At 40.3% G+C, this 19288-nt stretch overlaps 1 non-coding gene across 1 annotated transcript; it reads left to right on the top strand.

The window, feature by feature from the left end:
- Positions 1-238: 238 nt before the first annotated feature.
- On the top strand, positions 239-310 carry trnap-ugg. The gene has a single exon. It is a non-coding gene; the product is annotated as a tRNA-Pro (tRNA).
- The last annotated feature ends 18978 nt before the right edge of the window (positions 311-19288 follow it).

Here is a 19288-nt window from a genome sequence, read left to right as displayed (position 1 = left end):
TTGCCATGTGGGCATCTTACAACTCTTTTCCATGCACATATGCTGGTTTGACATTAGTCAGGCAGGGTGGGGATTTTCCGTTGCAACAGGGCTATCCACGTAAAGGTGTGACTTTAACTGACAGGGTGCTTCAACTCCCTAAAATCCTTAGCTTCCTTTCTTAGGTATTATTGATGAAGCTGCAAACAAAACGCAGATAGTTCAGTGTTAAACATATTTAATTTCTGTTGTACTTGCTGGCTCGTTGGTCTAGGGGTAGGATTCTCGCTTTGGGTGCGAGAGGTCCCGGGTTCAAATCCCGGACGAGCCCAGTCTTTACTTTGTAGACTGGTGTGAGCACAACCACCTGTTCGTAAACACCAATAAAACAAGGGAGATGGTGATTGACTTCCAGAGAAGGATGTTACCACATACACCGGTGAACATCCAGGGCTCGGACATTGAGATGGTGGACAGTTTTAAGTATCTGGGTATTCACCTCAACCATAAACTGGACTGGTCACGTAACACCGATGCACTGTACAAGAAAGGCCAAAGTCGCCTCCACCTCCTGAGGACACTGAGGTCCTTTGGAGTGTGCAGGCCCCTTCTAACGGTTTTTTATGGCTCTGTGGTAGCCTCTGATATTCACTACGCTGTGGTCTGTTGAGGACCGGGACAGGAAGAGACTAAATAAACTGGTCAGGAGGGCCAGCTCTGTCCTGGGCTGCCCACTGGACTCCATGGAGGAGGTGGGTGAGAGGAGGATGTTAGCCAAGCTGACATCCATCATGGACAACACCTCTCACCCTCTGCATCAGACAGTGGAGGCTCTGAGCAGCTCCTTCAGCAGCAGACTGCTACACCCTCAGTGTAGGAAGGAGCTACAGCAGGTCCTTCATTCCCACTGCTGTTAGACTACATAATTCAATGGTCTAGTCCTCTTTTCCTCCCTTATGAGGACTTGTATATAGCTGTATATTTCACAGCTGTTATTTTATTAGCTCTTTATATTTTTTGAAACTGTTTTGCACACTTTTTGCATTTTGCACTCTTTTCTGTTCTTGTGAGTTCCCACAACATGTGAATTTTCCCGCTGTGGGATCTTATCCTGACAGCAACTTAATCCGCAAACATCCATCCATCCATTTTGTATACTGCTTGTCCCTAAGTGTTGCAGGAGGACTGGAGTCTATCCCAGCCAGCAACGGGCGAGAGGTGGGATACACCCTGGTCGGCAGTGTCAACTGTCAACCTTGTCTTGACACACAAAGACAGACAACCACACACTCACACCTAGGGGCAATGTAGAGTAGCCAATTAACCTAATGTGCATGTTTTTGGTATTGTGGGAGGAAGCTGGAACACCCAGAGAAAACCCACGCAGGCACAGGGAGAACACGCAAACTCACACAAGGGCCCAGACCGAGATTCGAAAATGGAACCCTCTTGCTGTGAGGCAACAATGCTAATCAGCACACCAACGTGCCACCCTACAAAGTGAACATGAAACAATAAAAAACAAACAACAACAAAAAAAAAACTGTTATGTGGAGGTGCAAACAGGAAACTGAAAACAACAGAGATTCTTTCAAAAAACTACAAAAATACTGAGAGCTGAACACACAGGAACCTCTACATACATCTCATACATTTCTCTCAGTCTCCTGTACATGAGTTGAGTTTTGCAACACAAGTTGTTTGTTGGGGGAGGATGTGGTCGTCGAGGGTTGGCCACAGTCAGCAAAATACAAAATATCACTGCAACTTGCTTGGAGGTGTGCTGCGTGCACTTCGGCCCTACTCTGGCGCAACGCAACATAACTCAGACCAGCTGACCTGTTAATCGAAATGCAAATCAGTGCAGCATGTTTTGAGTCGCCATGGGCAAACTGCCAGTAGAAAAACCCCTCAGCAGGGTCTTTTTACAGCAGAGAAAAGGGGGCAAAATGAAACTGACATCCACAAACATCACAGTGAGTCACTTTGATTTTACTGGGTGATGCCCCACAGATCAATTATGAGAGGGTTTCCTGTACCCACGGGGTTGACCTGGAGACTCCACAGTCTCCTCCCCAACAGCAGGAGGCCGAAGAGGCTGTGCGGTGGGTGGGTGGGGTCACCTGCAATCCTGATGGCTTTGTGGGTGAGTCGGGTGTTGTAGATGTCCAGAAGGGAAGGGAGAGAGATACCAATGATCCTCTCAGCTGCTCTCACCACGCGCTGCGAGTCTTGCGGCAGGACACGGTGATGCAGCTGGTCAGGATGCTCTCGATGGTGCCTCTGTAGATGGTGTGCATGAAGGGGACAGGAGCTCTTGCTCTTTTCAGTTTGCGGAGGAAGTACAGGTGCTGTTGGGTTTTTTTGGCCTGTGATGGGGTGCTGTTGCTCCAAGACAGGTCTTCAGAGATGTGTACACCCAGGAACTTTTTTCCATTGATGGTCAGAGGAGCATGCTGGGTGTGCACTCTCCTGAAGTCCACAACCATCTTCTTCGTCTTCTGCACATTCAGGCAGAGATTTTTGTCCTCGCAGCATACGGCCATGCGGCTCACCTCACTCCAGTATTGTCTCATCATCGTTGTTGATGAGACCCACCACAGTCGTGTCGTCCGCAAACTTAATGAACAGGTTGGAGCAATATGTTGGTGTGCAGTCGTGTGTACCTTTTGTGATCGTGCATGGGTAACCAAACATGGATTAATAAAGTTACCCATCTCTACTTGTTGTGTGTACATCAGGTGACTGCTACTTACATAGTGTAACCAACAGTCACATTTAGTATCCCACTTGTTTGTAGATCTGTAGCAGTTATTTTTTCCAGCTTCATTTTCAGTTACAGCAATTTATTTGCCAAAGCAAAAACACGCCACCAGCAGGAAGAGTTGGTCCTGTGATGGGTGGAAGAGGATGGAGATAAGTAGCTTTTTTTTTTTTCATCCAAGTCAGTATCAAACGATAAGAACAAGTGACGGTCTCAGCTTCAACAGTGCATGTTGGGTCACAATTATTCAGGCTGCGAACTAACAGAAACGTTTCAAGATTACTTTGAACTATACTATGTCTGTGGGGAGGTATTTTTTCTTCTATAATTTAGTATCATATGTTCTCAGAGAAAACTTCCTTCTATCACACAGCATTTCATCAGCCTTTGTGAACGTCAGCTTTGTTTGGACCAAGATGTAGGACCAAGTCAGTCTTTGAGCAGAGAGTTGACAGCTTGCAGTATTAAAGATTGATGGCAGTACTCATTTTTCTAACCATACATTTGTCCTGTTACTGTAGCATCTTTATTCTGATGTCATATGTTTTTGTTTATAGAAAAATGGACCAATCCTGTTGAACAGTGCAGTTTGTGTGTTGTTTAAAAGTGTAACTACAGGATTTGTTCATTTTTCATTTACGTGTAAAGTACAGATGATAGGCTACAGTTTGAGTAACCAGAATTTGAAGGTAGCATCAAATATACAGGGGCCAAATGACTGGATTGAGCTTGGACAGTGACCTCAGATCACAAGGGACTCATCACAGGCAACAGGGCCCCAGTCAACAACCGGACACAGCCTCCTACAGTACAGAGGTGATTTACAGTTACTTAGTTGAGGACTGTGTCTCCAGGGATGAGAAGACAAGAACAGGAAACAGGATTCAGTTAGACAAAACCAGAGGTGATTAGGGAAAGACAAACCTAGATGGTTTTTGGTGAGTTTTGTTTTGTTTGTCATTTATGTCTTGAATGAAGTGTATTTTATGATGGGTTAAGGCAGTTAAGCTTGCTTTATTCGGGACAAAGCAAACTTAAAAGAGACTTTTAAAGGGAAAAAACTGAATCCAGTGTATGGTCTTTTCTGTTAAGTAAGGGAAATATGTGTAAGAATACTTACTTTATTGACATTTTACAAGTTTGCTTTGTTTACTCTTCAAATTAACTGCTAAGAGGCCTTCAGATCCTCCTCCAGCTGAGACTACGGGCTATCAGACTGTTACCTTTAAAGGTTATTTATACATCTAAATGAAGTCAAGGTCAACTTCAAAACCACAGTAGTGGACAGATATTTGAGGACTGGAGCAAAAAGACTCGTGTGGAAGGAGATCTCAGAGGAACAAGAGAAGAAAAGCTCAAATTAAAGCTTAACACCAACCATAAAACAGATCATGTAACGAAAATTGTTGCAAAAGGTTGAATTTACGTCAGAGGCCTTAAGATTACTGATCTCAACATCACACATTAATGGCTTTAGTAGTAGCAATCATGTATAGTACGTGCTGCTCAGCATGTGGCAACAGCATTAGTCAAGTGAAATGAAAAGCCTCCAAATAATCTGCATGAGTACATGAATACACCCTGCTCACATTTACACGGATGTCACACATTTAAAGTAAATATCTGCAGGATATCCAGTGTCAAGAGAACTCATTAGAATATTTTTGTTATTTTATGATAATCCCATATCTTTTTTTCAGTTTGTTGACTCATTTTCATGCTTCATTTATGATTTGAAAACAGCCAGCAAAGCCCCCATGAATCCCTTCATTCTGTCAGTGAGTGACTCACACTGACTCGACAACACACTTCATTTGGTGATCATCTTGGCCATCATTATAGGCCAAACAAACAAACGCCACAGTGTAATGGATTAGATATGCAGAGGAAACTGGGCCAAGTGGGGCGTGTGGTTGTGGGGTGGTGGTGTGGGTGGTGAGAGATGCTGTGATGCGGCAAGACTGGGAAGGAAAAGAAATCCTTTGAAGGTGTCAGAGCGTGGACAAATTAGAATTGAAGACGACTCCATCCCATCCGATTCTATTAGAAAACAAAAGGAACATTAAGTGATGCAGATTAACATCGAGCATGCAGGAGTAATAACCATGATCAAAGATGGAGAAATGGGGCCTTTGGAAACATCTCCACTTAACTGTGGCTCCTGCAAAAAGCTTGGGGTCGTACAGCTGTCACGGCTCCCTCTCTGTCTCCCCACTGCTCTCCGTCTTTTATGTGTGTGTTTTTTTGTTTTTTTTTATTTCTCCCCATCCTCCGATGCCAGAAGCACACAATGCATGCAGGAGCCCTGAGGAATAGTGCATCAGCTCAGCGCCAAAGCGAAAAAGACAACAAAACAACAAGCAGGCAGTGGGAAGGAGATTAACATATAACACAGCGGAGAGAAAAGAGCTCCATTCATCAAACATACAGAGTTTGCTGCACTAAAAGAGCAGACAAGCGCACAGTACAACAGGAGTGCACCCTGCATAACGTATAAACACTCGACTGTTCAGGAAACAAATCAGGAGATGGTGTTAAATGGTATCTGAGCTTTATTTCTTAGGAGTTTCTCATGATAAATCCAACAGTGTGGGGACCCTTGCTTAAGATATATTAACTTTAGACAAACAGCAATTTGTAAGATAAGTTAGATTTTTAACTAAAAGAGTTAGCTATGATATACTATGTTGGGATTTGAATGACACTGTCAGTCTCTAGCACATTACTTAATAGTGTTATAATACTTTTTTCAGTGAGAGTAGTGAAAGAACTAAATGAGCCAATTCTTTAACATCTTGGGGATCTGCTTGTTTGGAGTCGGGGAGCTGGTTGGGCGTATTCATATCGATTTCGCCTCATTGTTGAGTGGACAGTTTGATATGGGTCATGCTAGTGTAGCGCAGGGGCTGGAGGTGTGGGAAGGCAGCTGGGTTCCACCAAAAGGGGAGGAATATGCTTTTCCTTAACTCTGAAGCTGTCTTGTAGCCCTGAGATTGACTGGCGACCAGTCCAGGGTGTACCTCGCCTCTCGCCCGTAGTCAGCTGGGATAGGCTCCAGCTCCCCCGCGACCCTGACGGATAAGCGGTATAGAAAATGGATGGATGGATGGATGAAGCTGTCTTGTTTACACTATGTACACTCTTAGTGGCTTTCTAAATTTAGTCACTGGTAGTCTTCAGGAATCAGCAGATTTAGTCCTTTAGATTTAGAGCTGGGGGGTGTGTGAACCCTGTAGCATCCGTGAAGATGAGAAGTCAGGGTTAAGTTAGCTGTTCCTCATATAGCTGACTGAGGTTTATTCATCTGAGTTCATAAAATACTTTTTCTGCAAATAGTTTCTTAATCTTTGATCAGAAACATTGATCTGAAGCTCAGTTTGGGAGCTCTGCGGTCCCTCCCTTCCTATTCCTTCTCAAAAAAATGATTTAATCTACATTAATTTTTTAATCATAAGAATGTATGTTAGCTACTTAATGTTCTGCAGGAATTCAGGATATTTGTATTTATTTATTTACAATTTTAACTGGCCCTTTAATGTCAGTGGTGCATTGCCACAGGGAACAAGTATACATTTAGTTGCCTCTCTTTTCCAGAATTTGAAAATCACTGTAGAGAGCACAGATATCAGCTGCTCATCAGCTTTCATAAAATTACTTCCTCAAGGCCCAACTTCACAAGTTGGCTGTGCAGCATCCGATGGATGAACATCGAGCAGGTGAAGCATGCAAATGTTGCTGCACTGGCACAGGATGAACTAAACAGCATAATGGATCATCATTCTCCAGAAACAGCTCTGCCGCTTGAGCCCAGTGACTCAGAATCCACGTCGTCTTTCATTTAGTGGGAAGAGCAGTTGGCTTATTGCGATATGGAAATAAGAGGAGCTGATCAAAGCTCTCCTCCCCTGGATGAGCTCCTCATCTGTCTCTCCAAGGACTCCCAGCCTGCCAAGCGCCGCAGCTCCTAATACAGACGTTTCAGCACTCATGCCCAACCACCCGCCATCATTAAAATTTCATACTGACACGCGGCATACAGATTCCTGCAAGCCCTACAGGCTCCACTGTATCCACCTGACTGACTCCGACACTCTCTCCTTTTCCTCTCCTCGCTCCTGTGGGCTGATTGGACTGGTCTGAGTGGAGATGCATATCAGTGGATGACTGATTTATTAGGGCAGCAGTGAGAGGGAGAGTGCTGGCAGTGGAAGTCCAAATTTAGATATTTTATCAGCTGATCTCAGCTCGCCTCATGTCTGCCAGAATGTGAAAGTGTGCTAAAAGACTAAGAATCTGCAGGGGGATGTTGGAAATATTTTAACTTTCTGAATGAGTTAATGAAACAAAACTGAGCTTAACATGACAGATGCAGCATTTTAACACACTGATCTACACTCTGAATATTAAGTTTTAGATTTAAGTATAATTAGAAGGGATAAAAATAAAAATAAAGACAACAGCTAATCTGGATACGATATGCATAGATCCAGGACATGCCAGCTGCTACCAGTTTGTTTTTATATTCATATTGATTTTTTTGATTTAAACACGTATACTTATGTCAAAGAAAAGAAAATTTACCTTACTTTACTTTTACTTTTTTTTATCTTTAAAAGAATAAAGATCTACTCCACACATGTAGGGCCTACATAAATATTCCCTAATGTGTTTCTGTCAAGGTTTTGCAGGAAAAATAATAAATACCACATTAAATCAGAGTTGTGGGTTGTAAAATTGCATATTTTGTTAGAAGAATCAACTTTTAGAAGAATCAAATTTTATTGACAGTATATATATTTTTACATACACACACTGAATTTGTCTTCTGCATTTGACCCATCCTTAGTTGAACACACATATGCAACACCTGGCAAATTACATGCAGTGAAACACACACAGCAGCAGTGGGCAGCATCAAGCACCCAGGGAGCATATTGGGGGGTTGAGTGCCTTGCTCAAGGGCACATCACCCGGCTAATGGAGGGGGGGGAGGCATTTTTCGCATTAATCACTCCACCACACCCAAATTTTTCCTGCCCGTCCGGTGGGGGAATCGAACCGGTGACCCTCCGATCACAAGCCGCTTCTCCAACCTCTACCTCACGGCTGCCCATTTTTTTTTTTTTTTATTTATTTATTTTTTTTTTAGAAGTTATGAGAACAAGTCATTATTTACCAAAAGTTTTGTAATAAGTCCAGCAGATGTGACTGACTCACCAGTTGGAAGAGAGAGAAAATAGAGAGAGAGAGAAATAAGAAAACATTGTTACAGTTTAGAAACAGACCGGTCACTGAATGGATGTTTCATTAGATGTCCCATGTTGTGGATAAGAGACCATCCAGTTTTCACAACATCCCAGTGAGAGCAGACCTGCTTTCCAACACCTCTGCACATTTTCTCAGTCAGGTACTGCCAACAATGCCACTTCACACACAAAACACACACGTTTAATCATCCTTACTCAGGAAAATGCTGAAATGCCCTCATCGTCTCCAAATATCAAGAAAATAACAAGAGCCCTTAAAACCAGGATCACTGAACAAAGGAGTGCTATTCATAATCATGACGTGTAGTCCAGTAGTTACCCACTTTACTGAGGCCCAGCACAACACATCCACTCTCAGATACATCAGCACTGAGGCCATTAAAATGTCCTTGTAGAGGGGGTGACAGTGACTCTTTGCTCCTGAGGATAGAACTATTTTGGATATATACACTGGCTAACCTTGAGATGATGAGAGAGATAAGAGACTATATGGTCTATAATAAATCATTATCATGATATTGGACACCATGGACTTTTATTATATCATTATGGTGATGCTGATTGATTTTGATGCTGTCCTGTAGTTGGCTGATCTGCTCAATGTGATAAACATTATAGTCTTTTTCTATACATCAAGGTATCACTTTGAGTTATGTACTTGATCTACTGCAGCCATATTCATGGACTGGATATTGAAAATTCTTGTTCCTTAAGAGTTGTTTTATAAGGACATCCTACTTGGACTATAGAAGCATCTATGCTTAGATATAGCCACCTTTTAGTCAGGTGATTTCAGTTTGTGTTGCAAGGAGCCAATCTGTGGATTTGTGTATTATATGTATATACAATGTGTGTTCCGTCACATGTAGTTGTATCAACATCAATACGGCAAGGAAGCTAAACTTCTGAAACAGAACTTAAATGAGACTCATTGTAAGTCTCTTAAAAGGCGAGCTGCAGATTCAGGTGATAATTCTTCATAAGTCCATCTCTACAAGTGACTCTTTTCCACATTGTCACATTGCTTTCACAATGTCGTTTGATACATTGTTACTATAAAAAATATTGATTATAGCCATCAGTCGGATCATGGATAACATCACAGTCAACCAATAACAACATAACATTCAATAATGAAGATAAGAGGATCACAAGTTTCAAAACTAAATGTTTTTCGTCAAAGTGTTTTTCAGCTCCTGACCTCATGCGATGAGACATCACAGAAACATTATAAGCCCTCTCCAATCTCTTTAAGGCGTTTCACAAATATTACTCTAGAAGCTAAAATCCACACTAGTCTTTCCAACTGTTGTGAGATTGACATGTCGAGAAAATGAAGGGAAGACTGTTTTGATCGACATTATCTCCATGCAACCCATTGGGGGGAGCAGAACCTCAGCGCTCTACGCCCTTGCTGATTGTATTTGGGGGACACCGGGATGAAAACGCATCAAGACGTCCAGAGAGACGTTCCATCTTCCTCTCTGTCGTTATTCAGGCATGGCAAAAATGAGCACAGAGACGCCTCCAATCCTATTGTCATTCAGCTGCAGTGTCAGGACAGAGGGGAGAGGAAATGATGCAGGGGCGCCAAGGCTAAATTTGTGTCATCTGCCAAAACTCTGTTCTAGCACGATACACCCCGTTTAACCAACTTGACTGGAAACAATTGATTTTGCCCATTTTCACAGAAAGCAGCAGGGAGTTGGAAGCAATGAAGGGACATGAGAGAAAGAATGTTAAATAAAGAAAGCTCTGTCTCCTTTTCTTTCCCCATCCACACTGTAGATCTGATGCGGTTCTGTTCTTCGCAGGAGACGCATAAGACATCAACCTGACATGTGAAGAGACATCTGTGTCAGGTGTGAAGGGGGAAGGTGGCAAATTTGGTGGAGGATGGATGTCAAAACGGGATGACAACTCAAACACAATGCCTCAGAAAATCCTGTTCTAACAGTAAATTATTTATTGTGCTGTGTTCAATGATAGCAAATGTATCCCTTAATAAAAAGATCTAATTGGTGGTTTTACTGCACCCATGGCTGAAGTCCAAGTTGGGTCCAAGGTATTTTTTTGGGGGGGTGGATTTGTGACTTTACCAATGTGGATAGAGTTACATTCTACAATGAAAAATGTTTATAAGTTGGGTAATTCAGGATCTGATTTACACCTGGACCACCATTTTACATGCATGTAATAGATGAACAGCGTTTGACATTTTTTCACATATTCCACATGCGAAATCTAACACACTACATTGTGAAAACATCAGCTTCACACGTAATTTCCTATTTGATCAGTTCACATACAAGCACACGTCTTTAGTGGTGGAGGAAGTGTTCAGATCTTCTAACTATACAAAAGCAGCAATGCCGCAGTGTAGAAATACTTCTTTATAAGAAGTACGAGTCCCACAATCAAATCCTACATTTTACTTAATGTGGAGGTAATTTTTAAAACACTGCTGGGAAGATAATGAATTTCTTCCCTAGAATCAACCTACTTAGATATTTCATTATTTATTGTTATCAGTCATTTGTTGATTATATTTTGTATTATTAATATATTTTAATTATTAAGTGCAAATAGTAACTTATCAAATAAATGTAGGCTAGTTTGTATTTTCATTTGTAGTATTAGGTAATCAATAATTGTATTAGAGTAGTATAAAATATAAAGTAGCATATGGATATACTAAAGTGAAGTACCTGAAACTGTACTTAAGTACAGCGCCTGAGTACATTTACTGAATTACATCTAACTATTGGATGTGTTTTTAATAAGTTCAGCATCGTCCCCCTGCTGATTTATGTGTTGTGTTAAACAAATGTACACAGTGAAAATACAGATATTTGGTTAATTGTGACTGCCAGTCACCCCCTAAAAAATAAAATTAGCTCAAGTATATAACATTAACAATAACATTAACATATTGAATATTGCATTTCATTTGGTCACTTGCCACTCTAACCTCCATGAGAGAATCAGAGAGTGAGGAAGGAAGTTGGTGAACATGACTTTATGTTGTGTGGATAAAACTTTAAAACATTACCTCTTCTATGAACATTTCATTGTGAGTGACATCAAATAGACGAAGACAACAACTTCCATGATTCCATGCTACTTACAGGACAGAAACCACATGTTGTAGATTCAAAACTAAATTTAATAAGTTAAACTTGTTAAACCTATTTAATTGAATAGTTAATTGAATTCACATTTTACATATTAGAAATCCATGGGGGGAAGCGTAAGCTCTGTATTTAGCATCTTGGTTACAGCCCTGAAGGCAGCTTCACTGCTTCAAAAGCTTCGAAAACAAATGTGATGGCATCTCTTTGCAGCGGGTAGCAGTGCAGCAACAAACACATTACATTTCAAAAGTGCTGACTGCTTTTAGTGGACCATAAAATGCCAAGAAAGGAAACTCACGAAAGGCCAGTGAGTTTGTTGAGACATCATCAATAGTATAGTATAGCAGCACCATTTAACATAATGTGAATCAGACCGGGCACTGATACTCATTATGAGCTGTGTCAAGGCTCCAACAGAAATCAATACACACATAAATTGGTGCAAGAAGAAAAATGCTGAACATGACTGCTGGAAAAAATAAAATGTTAGAGCTACTGTACAATACATGTATACCAGCCTGGCAGTTGGGATGTTGTTAATGTGTCCATACACAGAGTACTCTGCATAATCAGCAGCAGACATGCAGTAGCTGCCCGGTGTAATTTAGGCGAGCTATTTTAAATAAGGACAAACACTGATGGTGTTCTATTGTGTAATCCTTCATTAAAAAGCAATAACAAGAGTTATCTGTTAATGATTTCCCCTCCTGTAAATGGATGTGTCTTTGTCTACCAAGGTCTTTCTGGAATAACATCCAAACAATGCCAGGCATTGTCCTGCAGGGTGGAGGGAGACGACTGTGTACGTAGCGTTGATGTTTTTAAAGCACTTCTCGGAGCACATGACTGATTTGTGGGGACCGAATGGAAAGGCAAACAAAAAACAAAGATGTGAACTTCCTCAGCCACAACTGCCATCTGCTAAGTCATGGGATCTTGTGGCCTTGAACACTAAGTCACTGTTTCCAGGTCAGCTGTGGCAGGTCCAGACTGCACTAAAACTCTAATACTGTTAGTATGCTGAGACAACACTTACCCTTATGAATCCATTCATTCATCTATATTATATACACTTTCTCCTAATCAGGTTTAAAGGATGCAGTCTTATCTTAACATGATGTGGCACATAGTGAGAAAATATCATGCTGGACTTTATTCTTTGTACATGGAGGTACATACATGTGTTTTGTCTTGTCATACAAAAACACACGGTAAAAAGATACATTTCTCAGAAGTATAATAAGTAATAAGTAATAATAAGTACCTATGATACAATTAGTTAAATTAATTTGAATCCCCCCAAAATACAGGGATGAATTCATCAATCAAAAATTATAAACTTATTCAATTTTATTTAAGTTATTGCGAAGATCACTGAACCAATCCACAAGACAATGCCACAAAATTACATAATAAATTAATAGTTACTTATTAATAAATGAGTTGATAGTGTACTTCAGCAGTACAAAATAAATGTAATCAAACTGACAAAAGCCAAGAGTCACAGAAGAAACTGTGAGTCTGCAGCTCCGGTTGCTCATCTTAGTGTTCCAGCTGGGTACAGTGAGGGTGCCAGCAGATACACATCAGTACACTTGGAGTACTCATAGATTGTAGAAGTTGTATAAAGAAGACAGCGGAAATGTGAGTCAGAGTTCGAGAGAGGAGTTTTGGAGTTTACTGAGAGGAGCTGCCAGCAAGAATTTATTTCTAAGTCATCACTCAATATTTCGCTGGTTTCATCAGTCTAGATGCGAAAACAACTGCAACAACTCACCTCTCGCGAGATTTCACAGCGAGACTTCGCTCTGAATGAGAGGATTTGACTTTAACAAAAAATTCTATCTCCGGCGGGATCCTTTCTGTGATGTGTAGCAACAACTTCAGCCTTGAATGGAAAAAAAGTGCTTTGAATTATTTACAAGCCAAAATAGGTTGAGGTTTGAAAATACTGAAATTCCCCTTTAACAAAAGTAACTGCAGACTTGAAGCTAAATGTCTGTAAGGTAACTTTCATGCAGTATTAAAATTACGGTGTACCAGTTGCTGCCTAGATGGTATTGCAATCAAAAAATGTCATAATTTAAAAAATAAATAAATAAATAAATAAAGCAAAAAATAAGCAATAATAATGTATGTATGTAAAGTAGAGTGTAGAGGAGAGTGCTAGAAATAAATTGGCAAAACAATTCTAAAATAGTACATTAAAATGTTCATAGTACAGTACATCAAACTCATGTACACTGTTTATAGAACTGGCCATTCTAGTGAACATTTATAACATGATAACATGATTTGATTGAATGTTTTTGTCATTTATTGCTTTTGCATAATGTAAAATATAAATTGCTGTTACAGAAAGCTAAATCATTGCTTTTTAAGTAAAGAAATTCGTTATTTAGTCTCAGTTTGTCATTTCTTTATTTTCAGTGACCATACCTGACAACAGAATTCAGCAAAAAAAAAAAAAAAATCTGCTTGCATGGTTGCAATAAAAATAAAATGGTTAGACACTGAGAATTTTCTGATAAAATGAGCAGCAGTTTGCAAGTACTGCAGCAGAGTACTACACTGAAGTCAAGTTCAGATCCAACTCTTGATGGCGGGATAATCAGTCTCCAATCCCTCTTCTCTTTGATAGAGCCCTGCAGGGCCTTGATCCAGTCCGGGAGCACTTATTAAAACCAGTCCAGACAGGCCCTAGCACATCATGTCCTTCTGAAAGTCCAGCTGCAGTGCACAGGAACAATCCATGGTGGGAAACTAGCAGAGATTAAAACTTTTTTTAGTACAGCTTTGTGATGCTGAATTACCTTCAACTTGCCTTGATCACCCTCAGTACGTTTTTGGATGCCTTCAATGAGGCAGCATCTCAAATAATTATTGAAAAAACTGTCTGATACCGAGTCTGATAAATTATTCAAGTAACACATTTAGCAGTTTCTTTTTCAAAAAATAACGTTTGAACAGATTAAACTAACTGATCTGATCCTTAATGACACTGTAAAATTGACATTCCCTCCATTTGTGGTGCCCCGTTTCCTCCTAGCATTACTGACTAGCATTACTTGTGAGGCAGTGGATGTTGAATCCAAAGTGCTTGCTTGTATTACTTCTCAGATCAGTGAGGTAGTGTTGCCTGCAGCAGGCCCGTCAAGTCCTGCGCTGAAAATTCTTCTAAAATGAAAGTGTAACTGGAATGAAAGTATCAAAAGTAAAAGTTCTTGTTATGCATCACAGCTTCTATAAGTGGTAACTTATGGTCCCAAAGATTTTCTGTCAGAACAGTGTCTGTCTGGACTGTCCATTGTCTATTTCAGAGCCAGACATCCAACTCCAAGCCCCCTGCTGCCAAACAGGCCTCCCTCAGTGTGTGACTGACTGTAGCAACTTTCAAACAGTCTGTAGTCCTGACTTACATTATAAATTAAGAATAATAATAATAATAATTTAGACGATATATGTGTGTGTATGTATATATGTATATATATATATTCCTGAAAAGGTACAGGCCTATTCATGCTAGAAAAAACCTAGAAAAACAAATTGCTTGCAGCCCACAACTGAGTGCTATATAATGTATATTATGTTTCCACTGACATTAATGTGATCTTTGTATTTAAAATCTTAGTACAACTACAAACTGCAGCTTTTAAATAAATGTAGTACAGGAAAAGATATCTCCCTCTGCACTGTCACGGACTAGGAGTATGAATTTGCATATATTGTAATCGCAATACAATTATATAAAAATTGTACTTAAGCACAGTAATTGAATAAATTACTTTTTACATTTCATTCCTACTGAACTTTGAATCCCAGTGTTTGAATTTTGAATCAAAGTGACACGATTCTCCTTTCAATTTTTGTGTTTCCATGTGTTTTGTGTTTCCATAATTCACTGTAACAGCGGTTCTCACAGAGGGGTTCATCCCCAGGGGTCCTTGAAGGCCCTTGAAGGGATTCCCAGCAAAAAGGACAATCATTTATTTTGACTCCATTCATAAGTAACACAATGAGAGAATGCATGATAGTTCTGAAAAAAAACAACTGAATGCAAAATTCTTATTGGATGGGGGGGGCGTAGGACAAAATCTTAATTCAATGGAGTCTGTGGTCTAATTTGTGTCAGTTTAGGGGTCCTTGATTTGAAATGTTTTGGGAACCACTGCACTACAATCAGTAGTCTGATCACAATAAATCAAATTACATTCAGCTGGGATGACCTGCTATACCGATCATCAGTTATTTTTTACTGTATTTCTGCATAAGAAACCATGTATGCCTGCAGAAAACTAATAATGAACCAAACAAGACAGCTAGAATACCCTAGCATGTCTGTGGCTGGGCACATATCTTATCAATCTAAATGATTTTCACAGCCGAGCAGTGGATTTTCATCAGCCCTAACCATGGAAGGCATCTCTGTTTCCAGGCTCTCCTTCAGTGCAGCAGCTGCAGAGCTTACATCCCACTAGAATATTATGAAACTGACCTAATTTCCCAAGCTCGCTCCAGGCAGCGATATGGCTCCTTTGTACTTTTCATTTTAGCCTAAATAATTGATTCAACCCTCCTTTGCCTGTAATCTTTCCCATAAAATACCAGCCAGTGATAGACTCATAGCTTGCACCATTATAAATTAAAATGGATAAATATGTAATAGCTGTTGTTTCAATCCAGTCACAAACTCCTGAGACATGCAAAAAAAAAAAAAACATTCTATTTTATAAACCAATTTTTGCTCATATTTAAGGAGCAGCACTCCTCCTTCCATTAAAGCAGCCAGCCAAATAAGTTTCCATTTCTATTTTGAAAGATTTGAGAAGTGCCGGGCTCCAAATTGAAAATGCAGCAGGGTTTGTACAGACGTCTTTACTGAGACATGCACAGACATTTGTGCCCAGATGTACATAATGCAGCTGTGCAATTGGAGCCAGCCCAAACCAGACCTCCAACCACGCCCTCTCCCACCACCGAGACCACCACCACCTCTCAAATAAAATCCCTGGTACAAACATCGCCCAGTGTTGATATACAAAAGGCCTCAGGACTGTTCCACATTCTGTTTGACACCTCTAGTCTAGTGCCACTAGTGCAGCCCAGAGTCTGATAAAACATTCAGAGCAGGATCCTGGCACCAAGTGCTGCTGCGGTGGCTGCTCCTGTGATAAGGGCCCTCCTCTAATTAAAGCCAAGTAAGCCCCTGCTGGATCTGCCTGGAGTGAGAAACCCGCAGAAACTGCTGGAGATGGCTGTTTGAGGAAGCCTCTGAAATATTAAGACGCCGCTGACAAATGGAGGCTCAGGTGAGTATTCTGCTCTCAGCCTCTCAGCTTCGCTTCCATTACGCTTCATTGAGACGGCTTACCGGTGGAGAGAGGCTAGAGGGTTCTCAATTGGGTTCAACCAGTGAAGGGTTTAAAGAGTCACACTGATATTTTGGCATGAGTAGCCACCGAGATATCTTTAAACTTTTCATGCCAAATCTATAGCATAATATGCGTCTTTTGAAGACTAAGGCTGGAAATATTTTATATTTTTCTTACTGTCAGTGAATCTTACAAAAAGACCAAAACCAACAATGAACTAAAATGTATAGACAACCGGTCAGTCTGTCTGTCTATAGCATAATAAAGCTTATTCCTCTTCACCATAGTCATCGCTGCTATCCACAAACATCTGTTCCAAAACAATAGCAGCTTATGATAACATATTATTAGAATCCGAGACTTGGAACTTAACTTTGCTCTATAGCATGCCTTTCCAGAAACAGAGAACTGTTTTGCTGAATGCTAATCTATTAAGCATTGTTAAAATCACAAATGGTCTGAGTTGTAATTTCAACTGCTGTAGTAAATAAACAACAAGGAGCAGGTGAAGGGAAGCCTTTGTCTCTCAGAGTGAACTGTAATACAAAAGCAGGTGAAACAGAGGCAAGCAAGGCAGTGGGCTACAACTCTCTGCTGCTTCATCACAGTGAGCACTGGCACTGCAGTGTATTTCCAACACAGTATCACAACAGTTCACAAAGTACTGACAAAATGTAATGTATAACATTCTTGTACACGCACACAAGTTTTCAATTTTTTTGTGACTCTCAGAGCAGCTCTTTTGTACTGAGTGAATTTAACATACACCAAGAGCAGTGTTTCAAAGTGGTGTCTGAGGACCCCCAAGGGTCCTGAGGGGGCTCCAGGGGGTCCCCAGCAAAAATGGACATTTTTTATTTTCATTCTATTCACGATTAACAGTGACATAATGTGTGGCTATTTTGTCCATGGGTTTCATACACATTTTATAAGAAATCATCAAAAGGATAAATTTGTGTTAGATGGGGGAGACTGGGATAAACTCTTAGAGGTGGTCTAATTTAAATCAGTTAAGGGGTCCTTAATGTGAAAAAGCTTAGAAACCACTGTTCTATTTTATTGAGCCTTACAAAAATGAAGCATACGAATATGATAAATTTGTCAGTCATTTTTAAAAGTTTCTGTCTTCAGTAGGAACCAGTGCGCTTGGCTCAACCTTGGTTCTGGTCTTTTGGGGATTTTCTGGAAATAAGATAAAAAAAGAGCAATAAAAGCATTATCTACTAGCAAGTGTTTGTCAACAGATTTTTATTCTTGTGACAGGACGGCTACATTCAACCTCTAGCAGAGCAGTTATACAAACATATGCCTGGTAGTTAGAGAGCCATGCTGAGAGGCAAAGCACAGCTTAGTACATAGCATCAAACAAGCAACCTTTCAACTGTAAGGCCTTGATTAAAAAAGCAGTGAATAAAAGTCAATATTCTATTTCACCCTGTGGGCGAAACATTGTGCTGAGACGTTCAAAGTAAAACCCATCTGTGACAAAGGGGGAGCAAAAACACTTGTTAACAATGATAACTGACCTGAGAGGCTCACAAAGACAGAATAATTGGCCCTCATATTTGGTAATGAGATTCTTCATTCGATCACAGCTAGACAAATGGACTGTGGAAGTACTGACATATAATGAATAACCTTTCATTTCATGAAGGGAGGGAAAGCAATGGGAACCATAATGCCTGACTATTTTCCACAGTTATTCTATTTTCAGAGTAATCATGCCATTAACAATTCATTACCTTTTTATGAAATCAGAACGACAGGCCTGAGAGCAGCTAATATTCCTCACAGCGCATATTTATACACAAAATGTACAACTCATTCGGGATATGGCAGTGTGGCTTAATCCACGGCTCTGATGACTGGAGTCATTAACCGGGTTGCTGATGAAAGTGTTAGTCATTAGTGTCAGATTTAAGGTGTCATGGAGTCAACACATTAACGGAGTGTTGTAGGCGAGCATGGACAGAAGGGTGCAATCATTCAACAGACGTGATGCACTTTGAGTAGGTGTGGCAACATGGGAGAGATGATGGAGGTGGTGGGGGGGGGTCTAATATGCAGTGACGTCTGGCAGAAGCAAAATCTGCAGCTGTAATTTGCAATAATATGAAAACATCTCACCAAATACTAATACAACAAGTAAAAATGCAATCAAATCAATGTGAAATGGGTCAGATTATTTGTTTTTGTCACTACTGCAACTAAATTGGAGAAGAAAATGCCAACAAAAATATCTGTTAAAGGTCACCTTTTAATGATAATACACTGTTTGGCTTCTGATGGGTAGCCAATGCAACATTGATCAAATGATGGGACTGTAACAAAGCATCAATTTCTTTTTAAGTTGTGTTTAAATAAAATAAAATCAAGGTGCACATATAAATTAATTACATATTTATCCAACAACAACAAACCAAACAAAAAAAACCAAACCTACTTCACACTGGTGCACGCTGCAACACTGTGAGAGTGTAAATAACATATTTTCAAATCAATCATGGGGGCTTCTAGAGAATTAATTAATCACTGCTTGTCCAGTGGACAACCATTGATGTTATGATGTTTTGTTGTGAAGCTCTGGAATTGTTTTCCTGGACAAAGGAACACCACCCAACATTCCACCAACCTAGGAGTGAATAGAAATTTTTAGATTAAGTGCTCTTTCAAGAAACTGCTGTTCATATACGGGTTTCTGTAAAACTCAGCTAAGTTTCGGCACACCTCTGCAACGTGACTGTGTTCTGGCACCAGAGAAATCAGCTGTTA

Source organism: Scatophagus argus, chromosome 17, assembly GCF_020382885.2.
Source record: "Scatophagus argus isolate fScaArg1 chromosome 17, fScaArg1.pri, whole genome shotgun sequence".
In the NCBI taxonomy this organism is placed as follows: domain Eukaryota; kingdom Metazoa; phylum Chordata; class Actinopteri; family Scatophagidae; genus Scatophagus; species Scatophagus argus.
This window is presented reverse-complemented; position numbering and strand designations above follow the sequence as displayed.